The sequence below is a fragment of the Camelus ferus genome, chromosome 21 (genome assembly GCF_009834535.1).
Source record: "Camelus ferus isolate YT-003-E chromosome 21, BCGSAC_Cfer_1.0, whole genome shotgun sequence".
Lineage (NCBI taxonomy): Eukaryota > Metazoa > Chordata > Mammalia > Artiodactyla > Camelidae > Camelus > Camelus ferus.
In genome coordinates, this window is record NC_045716.1 from 4,043,982 (window position 1) to 4,063,695 (window position 19,714).

Genomic DNA, 19,714 nt, shown 5'->3' on the forward strand with positions numbered 1-19,714 from the left:
TAGCCGACATTATATGTATATTAAAATACATATATATATTTCAAAAAGATGTAAACTTATATGTATAGAAAATTACTTTTTAAATCAAAGCTACATGGTGCCCAAGTATAAAATGAACAATGCTTTAAAATGTAACCCTTTGACTGTTTCCTGTTATGCTTCACCTTATCTCAAGAATGTATTGTTGAAGGGGAGGGTATAGCTCAAGTGGTAGAGCATGTGCTTAAGATGTACGAGGTCCTGGGTTCAATCCCCAGTACCTCCATTAAAAAAAAAAAAAGAACGTATTGTCGAATGTCTAACATAATTAAGGCAATTCTTTTGCTTTTATTTATTTGATTTTTTGGGGGAGAAGTTAGGGTGAGTTTTTATTTTGGTATAATTTACTTTTATTTTTATTTTTGACAAATAAAAATTGTATATAATATTTAAGGTATACAACATGATGTTTTGATGTTGGATGTATGTGTATATTATGAAATGATATCACAATCAAGCTAATTAATATATCCATCACCTCCCATTGTGACCATGTTTTGTGTGTGTGTGTGGTAAGAACACTTGAGATCTACGCTCTAAGAAAATTTCGTATTTGCAATATATTATTATTGACTAATGTATTTGTTAGTAACTCATAACAGTTTATTATTATTAACTAATGTATACTTGATATAATTTTAAAATTTCAAGAATAGTACAAGGAACTTTGGCACGGCTTTCATCTGGGTACACCAGTTGATTACATTTGTTTTAGCATTCTTTATTTACACACACACGTACACATATACATATAAATAAATTTCTTCTGAATCATTTTATTATTATTTCTGAACCATTTTAGGTAAGTTGGAGGCAACATGTCCCTTTACTACTAAATACGTCATTATGTTACTACACCACAATGATCAAAATTGGTAATTTATTTTTAGTGTCATGAGTTCTTTTAAAATTCCTTTTTTTTAGAACCCTGGGCTCAGAGTTCCTGCAGGGCATTTATATATATATGTGTGTGTATATGTATTTTTTTAATATAAAAATTATATATTTCAGGTTACAACATGATGATTTGGTATACATGTACATCGTAGAATGATTACCACAGTAAAGCTAATAAATGTATCATCTCTCATAGTCACCTTTTCTCTATGTGTGATGAGAGCATGTGACATTTACTCTCAGCATATCTCCAGTACTCAGTACAGTATTATTGACTGTACACATCATGCCTGTACAATAGATCCCTAGACTTACTCATCCTACATAACTGCAACTTTGTACCATTTGACCAACATCTCCCCATTTTTCCCAGCCACTGGTAAACACCATTCTATTCTCTGCTTCTATGAATTCGACTTTTAGATTTTATTAGATTCCACATGTAAGTGAGATCATGTAATTTTTGTCTTTCTCTGTCTGGCTTATTTCACTTAGCATAATGTCCTCCAGGTTAATCCATATTGTCATAAATGGCAGGATTTTCTTCTTTTTCATGGCTAAATAATATTCCATTGTGTGTATGTACCACATCTTGTTTATGCATTCATCCATAGATGGACACTTAGGTTGTTTCCGTATATTGGCTATTGTGAATACTGCTGCAATAAACACGAGACTGCAGATATCTCTGAGATCCCGATTTTATTTCCTTTATATATATACCCAGAAGTGGGATTGCTGGATCATATGGGAGTTCTATTTTTAATTTTTTGAACAACCTCCATTCTGTTTCCCACAAGAGCTATACCAATTTATAGTCCTACCAGCAGTGTACAGTGATTCTTTTTTTCTCAAAAATCAGGAATTTTAAAATATTGATTCAGTGTTGTCAAATCCATAGTCCATATTCAAATTTATCATTTATCTAAAATATATCTTTCATAGTTATTTTTTAAAATTCTGATCCATCATCCAATCCAGGACCGTGAGTTGCATCTAGCTGACACGTCTTGTTTAGTTTCCTATAATCGGGAAGTTTCTCAGCCTTCCTTTTTCTTTCTTAACTGTGATATTTTTGCACAGTTATTTTGTAGAATGCCCCTCAATTTGGGTTTGTCTGATGCTTCCTCATAATTAGATTCAGATTATACATTTTTAGAAGGAATACCACAGAATTGTGTCCTTCTCAATGCATTGTACCAGGAGATCCATGAAGTCTGTCTCAGTATTGGTTATGTTAACTTCTGTCACTTGTTTAAGGTGGTGTCTGCAGATTTCTCTACTGTAACTTGCTTCCCCCTCCTTTGTAATTAATGAGTAATTTGTAAGGAGATACGTTGAGACCATGTAAATATCTTTTTCCTAATCAGATTTCATCCACCAGTTTTAACATCCATTAATGATTTTCTAACTCCATCATTTCTTCTATATTTATTATTTGACAATTCACTTAAGGATGGGCTTTCCCTTCTCCTCCATTCACTTATTTATTCACTGTGAAGAACTGTGAAAGGTCTACGATTGTGTCCTACTTGCAAACTAATAAGTTAGTCTGTTACTGTTTCTTAGATGCTGGCAGACGTACAGAACTCTTGGGTCTGAACCAAAGGGCTTTATTATTCATGGCGTAGCAAACTGCATGAGCTTCATTTGATTTGCATCAGTTTCTTGTGTCCGCCGAGTCCCACAGGGATGACACAGGTGGGCCTAGATGGATTCCTGCATGTGCAGTGGGTTGTGCTGTAGGGAAGGAGCACTGAGCTTTGGGGATTCACCACTTTCATAGCAGGTGGAAGCAAGCCTGCTCTTTGTCAGGGGTTGGGACATCACCTCATCCCTGAAGGTGGCTTACTGTACACACAACCCTGAGAAATGGCCCACATAAACTGTGATCAGAGCCTGGCATACTGAACATAAATGTGCAGGCATGCTCAGGGCCTTTGGTTGATTGCCTTACCCAATATTCACGTATTTATATCAGTACTCACTCATAGATTCCTGTTTCATTGAGGGGGTTGTAGTCAATTGCTATCATTATTTGGCCACTGGGAACCCATTCAGGATGGCTCCTGTGTCCTTTTGATATATCCCCATCATTCTTTGAGCATTTTCTTACTTTCTGGCACAAGGTATTTCAGGCTGCATTAGCTTCCTAGGGTTGCCATAATAGTTTAAAACCACAGGATTTTATTCTCTCTCAGTCCTGGAGGCTAGAGGTCTGAAATTAAGGTTTTAGCAGAGCCATGCTCTCTTTGGAAGCTTCAGGGAAGATTCCTTCCTTGTCTCTACCAGCTTCTGGTGGCCTCAGATAATCTGTAGTTTGTGGCAACCTAACTCCAATCCCTGTCTGTATCTTCACGTGACCTTCTTCCTTGTGTCCCTGTATCCAGATTGCCCTTTCTTTATCGTCTATAGATGACAGTCATTGGATTTAGGGTTCACCTTAAACCTCATCTTATCTTTTCCCCCCTAGCTTTATTGAGATACAATTGACATAAACAGCATTGTTAAGTTTAAGGTATACAATGTGTTGATTTGATTTGATGCACTTACATATTGCAGAATGATTACCACCATAGCTAACACCTCCATAATGTCACATAATTACTATTTCTTTTTTGTGGTGAGAACATTCAAGGTCTCTTCTTTTAGTAACTTTCAAGTATATAATATAGTATTATAATCACCATGCTGTACATTAGATCCCTGGAACTTATTCATCTTGAAGTTTGTACCTTTGACCAAAATCCCCCCCACCCCCCAGGCCCCTGTTAAAAACCATTCTACTCTTTGTTTCTATGACTTAGGCTTTTTCAGGTTCCACATGTAAGTGATGGCATGTAGTATTTGTTTTTCTCTGACTTATTTCACTTAGCATAATACCTTCAAGGTCCATTCATGATGCTGCAAATGGCAGAATTTCCTTCTTTCTCATGGCTGAATAATATTCCTGTGTGTGTGTTTGTGTGTGTATTATTACCACATGTTCTTTATTAATTCATCTGTTGATAGACACTTAGGTTGTTTCTGTATCTTGACTATTGTGAATAATGCTGCAGTGAACTCAGGAGTGCAGATATTTCTTCAAGATCCAGTTTTCATTTCCTTTGGATAGAAAAACAGATGTAAGATTGCTGTATCATATCATAGTTCCATTTTTAGTTTTCCAGAAACCTTTATACCGTTTTCCATAGTGGTTGTACCAATTTACATTCCTACCGACAGTGCACAAGGGTTCCCTTTTCTCCACCTCACTAACACTTATTACCTCTTGTCTTTTTGATGATACCCATTCTAACAAGTGTGATATCTCACTGTGGTTTTGATTTTCATTTCCTGATAATTAGGGATGTCAAGCACCTTTTTTGTGTACTTGTTGGTTATTTGTATGTCTTCAGAAAAATGTCCATTTATTTCTGCCCATTTTTTAATTGGATTGATTGGCTTTTTGCTGTTGTCATATGGATTCTTTATATATTTTGGTTATTAACCCATTAAATATGTGATTTGCAAATATACTCTCCCATTCTTGCCTTTTCATTTTGCTGATGGTTTTCATTGCTGTTTGGAAGCTTTTAGTTTGATGTAGTCCCATGTATTAATTTTTGCTTTTATTGCTTTTGCTTTTTGTGTCAAATCCAAAAAATCATTGCCAAGGTCAGTGTCAAGGAGCTTTTTCCCTATGTTTTCTTCTAGGAGTTTAGGTCCTATGCGTAAGTCCTTATTCTTTTCAGGCTGATATTTGTGAGTAGTGTAAGTTAGGGGTCCAGTTTTATTCTTCTGCCTGTGCTTATCCAGTTTTCCCAGCACCATTTACTGAAGAGACTACCCTTTCCCCATTGAGTGTTCTGTGCTCCCATGTCAAATATTATTTGACTGTACACCTCATCTTAACTAGGTGACATCTGCAAAGACCTTGTTTCCAAATAAGGTCTCGTTCTCAATTACTTGGTGTTAAGACTTGTACATATCTTTCACGGGGACACAATTCAATCCACTACGCAGGCTCATCTTATGTTTTCCCTACCCTAACCCTAGAACTGGCTGTTTCCCTCTGGTTCCTTTTGTAGAGAATCGTATTTAGAAACCAAGATCTGGGTGTTGAGTCTGCTCATTGCTACTGGAGCGTCATTGCTTCCAGGCTGTCTCAGCAGACAGAGCTAAACAATACGTATGCTTAAGTGCACATATATAGATACACATACACACACACAAATATATCTGTGTGTACACACATACATATATACATATATGTACATACATACAGATATGCACATAAATTCATTGTAGACAGACATGTGTATATACACACATACACACCTACGTAACCCTCTCTCACATATGTATTCTATATCTGTATTTACATATTTATTTACTTATATTTTAAAAAACCCAAGTTCATATCGATACCTCTGATTCCAGCCCAACACTGCAGGGTACATTGTAGGCTTCCCTCATCCATGTTTGTAACTGTCTTCTCCATCAGAATCCTGGCTCCCAATATTCTCATTATATTTACTCAGTTACTCAAGCCTAGCATACACAGGAAGTTGTTTCAGAATTGCTAACCTATACTATTGTGAAAAGAAAGTTTACTAACTAAAGTTCACTATTTGTTTATGGGTTGTTTTTGGTTTGGGTGTTTTTTTTAAGGTAAAATTTATATATGGTGAGATATATCAATTTTAAGTATATAGTTTGATCTTTTAACAAGTATTCAGGATAGTTTTGTAAAAGCTTTGATGAAATTGGAAATGATTGCATCTCAGTAACCTTGTTTTTTCTGATTGCTTGTTAATTAACTATGGTCACTTGGAATATTAAGATTCTTTTTAATGTGAATGCCACAAACCATGAAGTAACTGTTTTGAAGTGGCTGCCTTGCTTTTAAATAAATAACATGGACAAAAAAATGTGTTTTTATAGCCTAATACATGTATAAACAGTTATATAAGAGAACATTTTCCAAATTAAAGAACTGGATGTTTGTCCTTAATTCCTAGCTAATATGTGGTATTTTTCCATAGCTCTTTTGAGAAGGTTCTTATTCCAAGGTGCATAGTGTGATGAGTACTGTTTCTTTTGAGTCCTGTATAAAGGCTTGTGACTGTTTTTGTAATTCTGCATTTCTGCCTCCACAGCACTGAATTCTAAGTTCTTTCTTTTCAAAAAGTGTTCTTTGTAAATTGAACATTTATTTGTCTGACATAAACATGAAGGTTAATCTGCATAGTTTCTGCAGTTTCATTCTTTGCCGTGTTCCTCTTTCTGCTCACATCTGGTAAAACCTCTTGTGACCACCAGAGGGAGTAGCGTTCATTATAAATAAGACAAGTTTGTTCTCAGGAATTTCTAGGGCTTTCTGTGTTTCAGTAGTATTGCTAATACCTTGGTTCTCATTGACCATCTAGTCTTTTGCCTTTTTTTTTAAACTCCTTTGATACTTAAACTTTTTTGTTTACTTGGGATCTTACTAATAACTTTATTTGTTTTCGCCCTGGGCTGATGACACTTAGGCTAGCATCCACTGTATTGTATTTGTGTATTGTGCATGAAGACTAATAGCGTAGATGGGAGACCTGACACTCTGTTTTGTTCTAGCCAGATAGGTGGTTAAGTAGCTGTCCAGTAGCCACGTAGCCTTTTGCAAGTTTGCTGCTATTCATCTGTGGTTTTAATTGCATCATCTACTTATTTTCTACCAATAAAGTTTCATTGACTATCAAAGTAGATAAATTGGCACAAATAGTACACTTACCTATAAAGGTAATCATCACTTTTGAAATTTATATTTTAAAAAATCATTAGGCAGAATCTTGGTGTTAGTGTGATAACTCTTTGATTTTTCCATGAGGCTTTACAAGAAGAAAGTTTAAATTGACTAGGCTGTTGCAGTACAGTGTGAACCAAATCAAATACATCCACAGGTATGTTCAGTCTTAGGGGCTCTACCCTTTTGCCTTTGTTCTAGGTTCACATGTCAAATACTTGCTGAATATTTCTTTTTCAGTGTTGCAGTCACACTTCAAACTCAGCAAGCCCAACGTAGAACTCGTCAGCTCTTTATTACCCTCACCTACCTTTAGCTGTTTTCTTCTCTTTTAGTCCCATCATATTTAATGGTGCTGCCATATACCTAGTCTATTCAGTGAGAAACCTCAGAGTAATCCCTGAATCTTTTCTTTCTCCTTCTTAGTGGCCCATTTAGTTAGTTACCAAGTCTCACTAATTTTGCCTTCCAAATATTTCACACCCATCACTTTCTTTCCATCCCTACTACCTTTGTCTTGGTACATCATCATCTCTTGGCTAGACTGATGCAGTACCTTCTACATGCTCTCCCTATTGTGAATCTGGTCCCGCTCAATTCTGTCCTCTGCATTGCTTCTAAAATGTCTTATCTGAAGTACGTATCTGACCATGCTTTCCCAGTCTAAAAGTGATTCCCTTGTACTTGCAGGCTGAATTAGTATTGCATGCAAATTCCACCACAGTCTGGTTCGTATTCATATTCCAATCCCACCTCTTGCCCCTCCTCAGCCTGTAAGTTCCAGTACTGTCATACTGCTTGTATTTCCTTACAATATTGTTTCACCATCTTGACTATACAGGGACCTTTAAAAATAGAGATGCATGAACTTTGCCCCAGATTTGCTTAAAATTAACGGATAGAGTCCTGACATCTGTTTTGTTTTGTTTTGTTTTGATGGCCCAACAGTCATTTTGGAGCACAGCCTGGGGTTGTCACTAACTACTGCCCTGCGTCTTGCTGCTGAACATTTTCTGATCTTAGTTGAAGTTATTTTCTCTATTTGGAGAACCCTCTCTGTTTACTAGATTAATTTATGCACATCCTTAAAGACTAAGTTCAGGGTATTTGCACCTCTAGGAATCTTTTCCTCATTCCTTGAACTAGAGATGGGCAAAGTGACTGTTCTCTGTGGTCCATGCTCTCATTGTTCATACCAGTTTGAATTGAAATAATTGAATTTATCTTTCTCTTCCACTATAATGTAAACTTTTCCAGAAGTAAGATTGTATCTTCATATTTATCTTTCCTGTGCAGCACAGTGTCTTAAACAGAAAACAATCAATAAATGTTGGACTGGGCTGATCTGGCGGGTGTGTCGTGAGTGGTGCCGGGGAGGGGCTGAAGAAGGGCTTGAGTCCGTTTACCCAAAAGTGCAGTTTGGATAGATCACCTTTATTCTTGAGTGCGATGCCTCTCCTTGTGTTTGCTGTATATAGCTTTCCCAATTTTAATAGTACCAAGTTAATGGAAAATCAGGGTTAAGACTGTGTAAATTGAATTCTGAATTCAGTATTTTTATTCCTTTTTTATATGTGCTGTGTCTGTGTTTTCTTAGATTTGTTTTGTCTGGATTAATTGGATGAGATTAATTGGGTTAAATAACTGTATTCCTTATGCAGGAACATGGAGTTGATGCCATGTTTAACTGCATATTGAGTTTTGGGTGAACCAGAAGGGGAGGAGAGACTAAAAAAAGTTGAAGAATATTGGAAATAAGCATTTGTCTAGAATAAAGATTTTTTTTAAAGAGCTTTTAGAAAAGAATGGAAGAATTTTGCTTTAGGAACAAGGCAGGAAAATCCATAATTCCTTGGCTGGGTTATATTGTGATTTAGGTAAATTGAATTGTCTTTTACTTAGTGGACCATAGAGGGCAGTGTTTCACAGCTTAAAGTTGTGATTTCCTGTGAAGATAAATACACTTGCCTTATATTGTGCTTACTTTGTGTTTTTGTTTTCCTTATGGATACACATTATGATAACTGCAAGGTTGGAAATTAAGAATTTTTAGGTGTATTTAATAAATCAAATTATAATGTTTTGATGAAAGATTTAAGATATAGTTTCAATAAAGAACATCTTTACATCTAAAAATGTTCATGCTTTAGAATAATAGATGAGAATTAAAAATGAGAAAAGATTTTGTTGTCCTGTTCAATTCATACAAGTTAAGAAAAATGAATATTGATTTTATTTGGTAGTCTAAATTTATTAGACAAGTTGGAGAAATTAGTATCCTGTGTAACTAAAATTTTCTTTTACAAAAGAGTGCTTAAGACTTTATTTGTGCAGTAGGACAGTCTATGTATTTTTTGTAAATAAAGCAGTTACACATTTGACTAAACTAATTGAATTATGATATTAAAGCCATAGGCAGAAGAAATAATCTAGGAATAGTTCTTTTGAAATGGATTGTTATTTCAGATTTATTTTAATAAAAAAACTTAAATGTATTAATTGGAAATTAGTAATTGAAACTACATTTTATCTGGTTTCCAAATTATAAGGAGGTGATTTTTTCTACTGAGAAACCATTTGTTCTAATAGCAGAATTCTGTTATAACATGTTTTGTTATTGGGAACAAAGATTGAATGTATTTTGTGTCAAATTTGTTACCCTGCATATACAGCTAATTTCTGATACGGAAAAGCATGGTGTATTAGTAGAAAAATAAAACGGTCTACCTTACTGACTTCATAGAAGGTTGCACAATATTTAGGAACTGTAGGATGCTGAATGCTTGTGTTTGCGTGTGTTAAATGTGCAATGTTTTGGTTAGCTTTAGAGGGGAATTGACAGATATTCATCTGATGCATTTTTGCATTTTTTTCATGTAATTACTTGTCTTTGAGTTTTTGTTTTCTCCTGTTATGTTTGCCAGTTGAGGAAAGGAGGCAGCATGTGTTCATGTGCCTGTATGAGTGTATGTGCAAAACTTGGAGTGACAGCATCATTCTTTATTAAAAAATAGTTTAGTGGTATAACTTAAATGAAACTTGTAAATACTTTTAGGACTTATATTCCATTTTTAAATGGTTTAGTTTTGCATTAGAAATCTCTTATAAAATTACCTTGGGATAGATAAACTTCTAGTGTTTCATTGATATTGGTGGTATTGAGTTGCACTGGAACCAGATTCTGATTTTAGTATATGATGGGTGTTAGTTTTGATATGTCTTATGGCAGAACCTAGTCAAGATAAACAAGTGTAGTCATAAACCAGTCCTCCACTTTCTTCGTAGGTTGAATATTTCATACATTTGGAAAAAAAATTTAGTGTTGTAAAACTAGGGGTGACTGTGTTAATTTGTCCTTTGAGATTCAGTTCTGCTAAGATTTATTGAGCTTTTTTAGACTGCATTACTTAGCATAAACTAATGCTGTAATCCTGCTGAAATCTTAGAATAATAATGATTAATTATATGTCATCTTATGAAATTTTTAAAGAATTGTTGTACTTTGGAATGTGATTTTCCCAGTAAACTCCAGATGCTGAATCACTTAGTTTTTACCTGCTTCCTCTAGCATTTCTGCTGATCAGTGTAAAATCATAAAATCATCCAATTCAATTACTGTAACATTGGGTTATGACTTAAAAAAACAGAATTAGAAGATTTTATGATTTTTTACAGTTACTGGTGATATACATATTACGTACCTTTGTGTTTGTGGTGTCTTCCAAGGAAGTTTAAATTGAAGACATTTCCCTTTAGACCAGTAGCTAACCTCCTTTGAGTTTATCCAGAGTTTCTGAGGTTGCCTGAGTGGTGCTTGAACTGAGTCTGCCCTGAGTCATAGTGCTGTCATCTTCTGATACTCTTGAGTCATTCTTGCCTATTAGTAAGGTATGCAGCATTCTTTCATAGTCCAGCTTTTTGCCAGGTGTCACCTAACCATATAAATCAAATCCAAGTGATGAAGTAATGGAAGAGTTAAAGGAAGGGTCTAACTGTAGTTAGAATCCCTCAGATCAAACCTTGTTCCTAAAGTTTCAGCAGATCAGAAAAATATTAAATGCATAACTTCAGTACTTAAAGATGTAAACATTGTCAGTGTTCACAGTTGTGTATGTGTGTGTGTGCATGAGAGGTTTTTGAGGAAACATTGGTGTAAACCTCTGTTGAGACTGAAAACTGTGTATCTTGAATAATTTGTTATACCAACGACACTTGTTTTTGTTTGATCATTTTTATGCGGAGATAAATTCTGCAGTCTTTTTATTGCCTTATGCCTGTTGGAAAAAAGTGAAGTATCAATTATCCTTTTCCTCCCAAGACAACATGACAATATTAATTGCAAAATGAACAGGACAATTCTTAAGTTGCAAATGTCTATTTTAGTTATTTTCATAGGTTAATTCACAAAGCTCCAAAATTTTGGAAAACTTAGAATATACTTCTGTTCAAATAACACTTTTAAGAAATGGGTTTAACAAAAAATTGAACAGTGAAGTATTTTTACCCATCTCCATGCAATGATATTTGGTTTTAAATACTATTTCAATCTTGGGCTTTAGAAGTCAATTCAACTTAACTTTCTATAGTCTTTTAAAATACATTTTATAGGGAGCACAAGCAAAGTGGTGTCTTTATGCCTCGTATTAAGATGTGGATGTAGTATTTGTAGAAAATAGTAAAATCTGTGTTGCTGTCTTTTCTAGGCCCTTTAAAAAAAAATCTGTATACTGGAGTTCCTCATCAGCAGTGTAAATATAGAATCATGGGAAGCTTGAAATCTTCAGGTATTTGAAATGTTGTAATATACATGCTGATTTAAGTGTATGCTGTTTTACAGACACCTTCGCTTCATGCACAGTCCTGTATTTAAATAACTCATATCATTGCTATTCTAAGTAGTGCTTTTGCAGTCAGACGTCTGAAAGGTGATTGACTTTTTTCCATAGCTCCATAATTTATAAGAAAACATAAAATGAAAAGACTAGACCAAGATGATTTTGGAGCTTGTTTTAATCTTAGTATCAGTACTGAGAATAAAGACTCAGTCTGTTCAGAATAGACTGGTTAACCAACTGATCAACTTGAATTTCATATAGTAATTCCTTTTCATTGTTCAGTTTGTCTTTTGCATTTAATTTGCAGGTGTAGGGTGTCTTTGATTTTATGTCTTTTGAGAAATTTATGATCGGGTGCTTTATTTATGGCATCATAGTCTCAGCTTTGGCAATTGATTGAAATACAATAAAGGGAAATTTAGTATGTATTTTTTAAAAGCTTAAATTGGGAAAATGAACCAACCGTGCTAACGTGGAGTTGCCTTGAAACAAAGTAAGAATGAAATGGCAGGTTAATTTCTTTGTACTTATGTTGGTCTTTTATTGTTATAATCTTATTTATAATATTTGACATGATTTGCTTTTGGAGATTTGTAGCATATTGTCGTGTTTTAAAGTTGTGAAGGAAGACTATAGTTCATTGAAATTATATATGCTGAAAAGAGTTTGTAAACTGTAGAATATAATGCAAATATAAATTATTTTTATTGTTATACCAACTATAATATTTAACAGAGGCAAGAATTTTATTAATATGCTACCAAAAAATAAGTGGAATGCAGTGTTAGTGTTGCTGGGGATCTTAGTGAGTGGTAACATAGCACATGTAGCTTATGTTTAATAAATAACTAGTTTGAAATTATAGAGGAATTATTTGGAGGGAAAAGTTAATACATTTCCCTTTTGTGGCTGCACCATAGCATGCCTTGATCTATAGGACTGAGTTAGTTAAGTATAAGTCACATTCCTTTAATTTAGAGTTGGAAAATAGTTTTTCTCCATATATATATTGAATCTCTCAGCTGTATGAATTATACTTTGTTAACCAAGTTGAAAATAAATACATCCATTTTTTAAAAAAAATACTACAAAGGTTTGGGTTTAAGACGCTGTCTGAATACTTTATTGTTTTCAGTCTCAGTATAGAGTAGCCACCTTCTGGGGCAGTGTAGTTTTACTCTTATCTCAGTGCATGTGAAGTTAAGACTTCCAAGTACTTAACACAATTTCTAATTGGAGACCAGAAACATTACTACCTTTACAGCTTTACAGTCAGTCACTACCATATGTTTGTTGGTCTTTCCATTTTTAATGTATGGCAAAGATGAAAAGGGGTGATGGATTGACCCTTGGGTACAATGAAGAAACTGAATTAAAAAAAATTATCAGAGTAATTTTTAAAAGGAAAAAAAGCATAAGAGGAAAAAGATGTTATCAGAAATTTGGGTCTGAATTTCTTGGTGCCTGTCCTTATATGGAAGAAGGTTCTATATTGAAGGTGGTTATGTTCTGTGCAAAATCTTACAGTGATCAAAGAAAATTTGAACGGGACACTGGCAATGAAGCATTGTTGGTTTAGAGACAGAGATGGTGGCAAGCTGAGATCCTTGTTCTGACTGATACTGAAGCATTCTGGCCAGAGCTTGAGGACACGTGGAAACTGGATGGAAATGCAAGCGTTTCTTACATGCTAAAGTTTCTCTGACCGTGTGAAAAGCCATTATGGAAACTTGGATAAGGAAGTAGTCATGTTTGTGCCTTGTCCTCTTCTCTTACTCCTATCTATGTACAGGATAACCAGCAAAGGTTTTATGGTGCTGTATGTAAGCTGATAGCCTTAAGTATCTGATTCATAGATAACCTGAAGTAATTTTAGGAAATAGGGCAGAGGTGAGAGTGACAGGATTCTGTAGTTTAATTATAGACTCCTAATGGAAGGGTGGGAAATTACACCTGAAATGTGTAATAAGCCATCCCCAGAAGGAATACAAATACTGATAAATAGTGACACATGCTCAGTCTCACTAGTAATCAAGAAATGTAAGATAACGCAGCATATACTACTTTTCAGACTGAATTAAGAAGGCTTGTTGGCAGAGCACGAGAAGTCAGCACAGGCATGAACTTCAGTGGAGTGAGAATTGGCAACAATCTTTTAGGAGAGGAATTTTTACCTCCTAAAACCCGCTTCCCACTTAGCTTTTGCTGTGTGGCTCAGCATCAGCAGGACCTCCTGCCTGTCCAGACTCTTGGAAACTTTGACTCCTTCTCCTCCGTCTGGGCTCACGGTGTGTGGCAGAAGCTCTGTCGCCAGCTGCTGCTTGGAGGGGTTATGTAGCAAACCCAGAAGTTCAGGGGACAAACTTTGACCAAGGAGAGGCAAGAGATGGGAAGAATCTGGCAGTTGAATTGCTTTTCCTTTCTTTTTTTCTTCTTTCTTCGTTTCCCTTTCATTCTGAGACCTGGTGGTCTGATTAGCCTGACTGGAAGACATCCTGTGTGACCTTGGTCAGTGAAACCAGTGTGGTAACAGTACCGTTTTCTATTTGTTTTTCCTCCTTTCCTGCCTCACCTCTTTTCCTCTTATTTTTTATATCCTGGGATTTCATCTCCCAAGAATTCCTGAGCTTGAAAGCTTTGCCTGAGGTCCTGTTCTTTAGGAAATGTGGGCTAGGAAGCTAATGGTTTCACTTCTGAAACTCTACTCCATAAAGATACTTGCAAGTTCTAGAAGATATATGTACGTGGATGTACACTGCAGCATTTTTTGCCTTGCTAAGAAGTTGGAAATAATCTAAATGGTCATCAATAGAGAAATGGTTAAAAAATGATACATTGTGCAATCGAATACTATCCAGCAATAAAAAGAATGATATAGAAAGTTTTCCATGATAAATTGTGTGAGAAAAGTGCGGGTCAGTACGTTTACTTCGATCCCATTTTCGGAAACTAAGCTACCAAACAAATCTAGTGTAGACACAGGTAACAATATTGAAGGGAATGATGTCAAATTAGGAATGATGCTGAAGTTAGGAAAGAGAGATTTTTTACTTTCACCTTATATACTTTTATAAAATTGAATTTTTCTACACTGAATACGTAATAAAGCAATGGGAAATTTTGCTACTTAAATCATATAAACAATGGGATAATTATTAAAAATAGAGAACAGATATGTTTAGGAGATAGCAAACGTATCAGACTGCTTAATTCATCCAGTATTAATCTTGAGGAATCATGTAGAAACTAACTTTTAAACTTTATTTATTACATGTATGTCTGTGTGAGTGTGTGTGTATAGATATGCTTGATACAAGCTGGGGCATTATTCTAAGTGCTTTATGGAAATTATCTTATTTACTGGTCACAATAACTCTATGAGGTAGGTGCTGTTATTATTCCTGTTTTACAAATAAGGGATCCAAGGCATAGAACACTTTTCAAAAACACAAAAATGAAACCTTGCTTGATGTCATATAGGTTTAACAGTGGCGGTTAGGAAATTAAACCAATTCTGCCTGGCTCCTTAGGCTCTAACCTCTGGCCTGAGGTTCTGTCCATACTGTTTCTGATTCAGTCCTATAGCACTGGTTATCACAACCTATATATGATCAATTGTGAAGCTGCTAACATCCTACTTGACATAGATGGCCAAGTTTTAATGTCTTTGGTGGGTGCTAACAGATTTTTTTTAATCAAAATGGAAATAGCTTTCATTTCCAATTGTAAAAAAATTAATAGAAACTTTGAGACTACACAGAGAAGTTTTTAGATGAAAATAAGGATTGTCTTAAAAGTAGCTACTGTTAACATTTTAGTGTTTATTTTTGAAAATTTTCTACGTATATTCACTTACACATAGAGTTAGAATTTTAAAAATTTTATTTTTCCCCCAAATGAGATTCTACTACTCAGATGATTTTCTAGAATCTGCTTTACTTTCCAGTTATCACAATTATCTTTCTGTGCACGTATGTGTGTGTATAAATTTCTAATGACCACGTAGTATTCTGTTGTATGGACAAACCCCATTTAATTTAGCTGGTATTCTTTGGATGTTCAACTGTTTTTTTTTTTCCTTTTCTTTTTATTATTATTTTTATTTATTTTTTCCTTTTTTCAGTATATATATATATAACTGAAATAAACAAACAAACAAACAAACAAACCAACCACATCTTTTTTATCCATTCATCTGTTGATGGACACTTAGATTGCTTCTATATCTTGGTGACTGTAAATAATGCTGTTATGAATATTGGGGTACACATATCTTTTTGAATTAGTATTTTCATTTTCTTCAGATATATGCCCAGGATTGGAATTGCTGGATCACATGGTAGTTCTATTTTTAGTTTATTGAGGAGCCTCCATACTATTTTCTCTAGTGGCCACACCAATTTTCATTCCCACCAACAATGTATTAGATTTCCTTTTCTCTGTATCCTTGCCAACATTTGTTATTTGTGGACTTTTTGATGATAACCATTCTCATTGTTGTTTTGATTTGCATTTCTCTGATGATTGGTGATATTGAGCATCTTTTCATGTGCCTATTGGGCATCTGTATGTCTTTGGAAAAATGTGTATTCAGGTGTTTTTTAATTAGGGGTTTTTTTTTGATATTGAGTTGTATGAGCTGTTTATATATTTTGGATATTAACTCCTTGTCAGTCATAACATTTGTAAATATTTTTCCGATCCAGTATGTTATCTTCATTTTGTTGATGGTTTTCCTTGCTGTACAAAAGCTTTTAAGTTTAATAAGTTCTATGTGTTTATTTTTGTTTTTGTTTATTTTGCTTGAGGAGACAGATCCAAAAACATATTGCTACAATTTTTGTCTGTGTTCTCTTCTAAGAGTTTTATGGGTTTAGGTCTTACATTTAGGTCATTTTGAGTTTATTTTTGTAAATAGTGGGAGAAGATGTTCCAATTTCGTTGTTTTACATGATGCTGTCCAGTTTTCCCACTCAATAAGCACCACTTATTGAAAAGACTGTGTTTTCTCCATCGTATGTATCCTTGCCTCATTTATCGTAAATTAATTGACTGTAGATCTGTGGATTTATTTCTGGGTTTACTATTCTGTTCCATTGGTCTATGTGTCTGTTTTTGTGCCAGTATCATACTGCTTTGATTATTATTGCTTTGTATTATAGTCTGAAGTTAGGGAGCATGATACCTCCACCTTTGTTCTTTTTTCTCAAGATTGGGCAATTCTGGATCTTTTCTGGTTTCATATAAATTTTAGAATTTTTTGTTCTAGTTCTGTGAAAAAAATGTCATGGATATTTTGATAGGGTTTGCATTAAATCTGTTGATTGCTTTGGGTAGTATGCATATTTTAACAATATTAATTCTTCCATCCATGAACATGGGCTATCTTTCCATTTCTTTGTACCATTTCATTTCCTTCATCAATGCTGCATAGTTTTCAGAGTATAGGTCTTTCACTTCCTTGGTTAAGTTTATTCCTAGGTATTTTATTCTTTATGATGTCTTTCTCTGTTTTTACTCTTACAGATAATACTGCAATAAATGTTTTTCTACTGATAGTTTTATATACTTGTCTAATTATTTCTTCAGAATGAATTCCTTGAGCTCACTAGCCAAGTTTTCTAGTTTCAGTTTTTTATTCATGACTTAGACAAATAATACATTGCTCAGTAAGTCTAGGGAGAAATACTGTCTAATGTTTCCTCTTAGTCATTTGGGACTTCTCATTAATGGTTAATAATTATAGAGTACTCTCAGTGAATATGGAGCACCCACTGTGAACATGGCACCACCTTACTAGGTGTTATGTTTAGAATTTTTCTCTGGATAAACCTGTGACTACAAACTGTGAGCCAGAGTTGCTTCATAGTAAAGGATGGAAACAATATAGGAGAATATTATTCCATTGGATTTGGAGGAAAAAGAATGAAATACAACTTAAAAAAATATATAGATTATACTTTTCATTATATGATATTTATCTACTCACATTGAGGTGACTTAATATTTGTATCTTTCTTCCCTTCAACTTTTAGCTCCAAGGGGTTAAGAAAAGATAATTGTCTAGGTCAGCATTGTACTACCAGGTAGGAGGCAGTAACTGTAAGTTGAATTAATGAATAGATGAGAAATAATATCTATACAGCAAAGTATGATACCTGTTTCCTAGGTCGTTTGGAGAACCATAGCTTCTGAGATTTTGGACATATGTATGATGTTGCTAAAAATAATGTTTTAAAGCTATGTAGGTGAAACCAACATTCTCAACTCATTTAATTAAACCATACCATTTTATATGTCCATACCATTTCATAAAGCGAGATGGTGAACCACCAGTTTCCACATCATGCGACCTAATTATAAACTCAGGGTTGGACCTATACTGGGAGGCAGCAGACCAATAAGTCAGTATTACGAATGATATGCCCCAAAGGAGAGTTTACCATTTACTTTAGCCAACTTATAAATGAATAGCTGAAGACCACAAGTAATTAGATAGGATCCAGAGTAGAGAGTACCTATTAAGTAGATGGCAAGTTTCTTGGTATCTGGAGGTTGTACCTCTTTTATGCTAATTCTTATTCTAAGTTATCACTAATTCTTGTTCTAAGGTATTCTCTGTGTAGGTGTTTCAGCTTTCACTTTTCAAATAGTAAAAGCTAAATAATCTTGATAATTACTAGCCGATAAAAATAAATCACAAGCCGCAAGTTTTCTGGACCAATTAGAAAGTATTTCTTAAGCTTTTGGTATCCATGGTCTTTTGCTTTGTTGCATAAGCAAGCTACTAATTAAAGGTAAATTTTAGTGAAGCTTCATCACAATTGTTTTACTAATAAAACAAAGTGTTTTTATTTAAAATTTAAATACACTCAATAATACATCATTAATTTCTTTCTCCAGCAAGTTGAAGAAATCAAGTGTTGGGGAAGTGGCCGGCTCTTGCTGAGTAAGCGTTAGAGCCAAACTGCCAGCCACTTGACTGAATGCCAGTGACCACCAAAAGCCTATGAACTTTAAAAAATTTTGACTTAGAGTATTTAAAATACTGTTTATATTAATCCAAATTAGTAAAACGTCTATAGCTAGACTTAGGTAAAAGGATACTTAGAATAATTATTTTGATCTCCTTGATATTTTTGTTACTGTACAAAAATATACCCATGTTTGAAAATGGTTAAATGTAAAGATGTGGGCTAAACTTGTATATTGATCATTGTTTCATTTTTTAAATTTATTATGTTAATAGTTTACTTCCTTTCAAAATGTTCTTCAACATTCTTCCCAATCATGAGATTCTCTAATTCAGTAGCTCTTTGGGTAGCATGCAAAACATTAAATTCCTGTAGTTTGCACTGTACTACTGTGCTGTAGCTACTGAGTTATAGAGAAAGATTTAATAATATTCTTGTTTGTTTATTGGTTTACTTTTCATTCAGGCAGCTTGTCTGGCCTCAGTGCTAGATTTGGGGATACAGAAGTATATAAGATGTAATCTTTTTTTTCTCAGAAAGGTCAAGATCTAGTGAAAGAAAAAAATAATTAAACTGATCATTATAGTGGATTCTGAAGAATACTAATAGCATTATGAATAAAGGGCTGTGGATTCACAGGAATGACTATCTGTTTGTTGACTGTTGAAAAGCCATGACAGTAACCTTTATGCTGGGTCTTAGGGTTTGAGTAAGTTTATTAGAGGACTAAGAGGATGGACCAGCGTTTTGGGTAGAGGCAGCAGGTGCAAAGGGGTAGATGTGTAAGAGAGTTTAGCGTATATAGAAAATGGAGAGAATTTTAATGTGTCTGGGTCATTGGTTAGGAAAATACAGATAGATAGATCAGTGCTGAATCATTATTTCAGCAGCATTGTGAAATTCCGTATGTACCAAGAGGAGAATACCTTTTACTGTTCTTTAAAAGAAAAAAAAAATATTTTGCTTTTAAATTTTATAATTCATTCATATGTTTAAAATACTTAAATGCTTACTACTTGGCAGACCTTATATTATTGCTTGAGAATTTTTAATGTAATGATTTTAACTGTAGAATGTTTAGATAGTGATTTAGAAAAATTCATATGTGGAAGAACTAGATTTTATGACTTGATTTGAGAGAATATAAAGAGTTAGGCTGGAATAGTGTGAATGTATTTTTAGTGCTTTATTCTTCAATT

General features: G+C 34.3%; 1 protein-coding gene and 1 non-coding gene across 2 annotated transcripts in view; both read left to right on the forward strand.

The window, feature by feature from the left end:
- The window catches only part of ACBD6 (acyl-CoA binding domain containing 6), a 158,758-nt gene that overhangs the window by 13,354 nt on the left and 125,690 nt on the right, over window positions 1-19,714 (forward strand). The gene's annotated exons all lie outside the window — the stretch shown is intronic.
- TRNAL-AAG lies at window positions 193-265 on the forward strand. The gene has a single exon. It is a non-coding gene; the product is annotated as a tRNA-Leu (tRNA).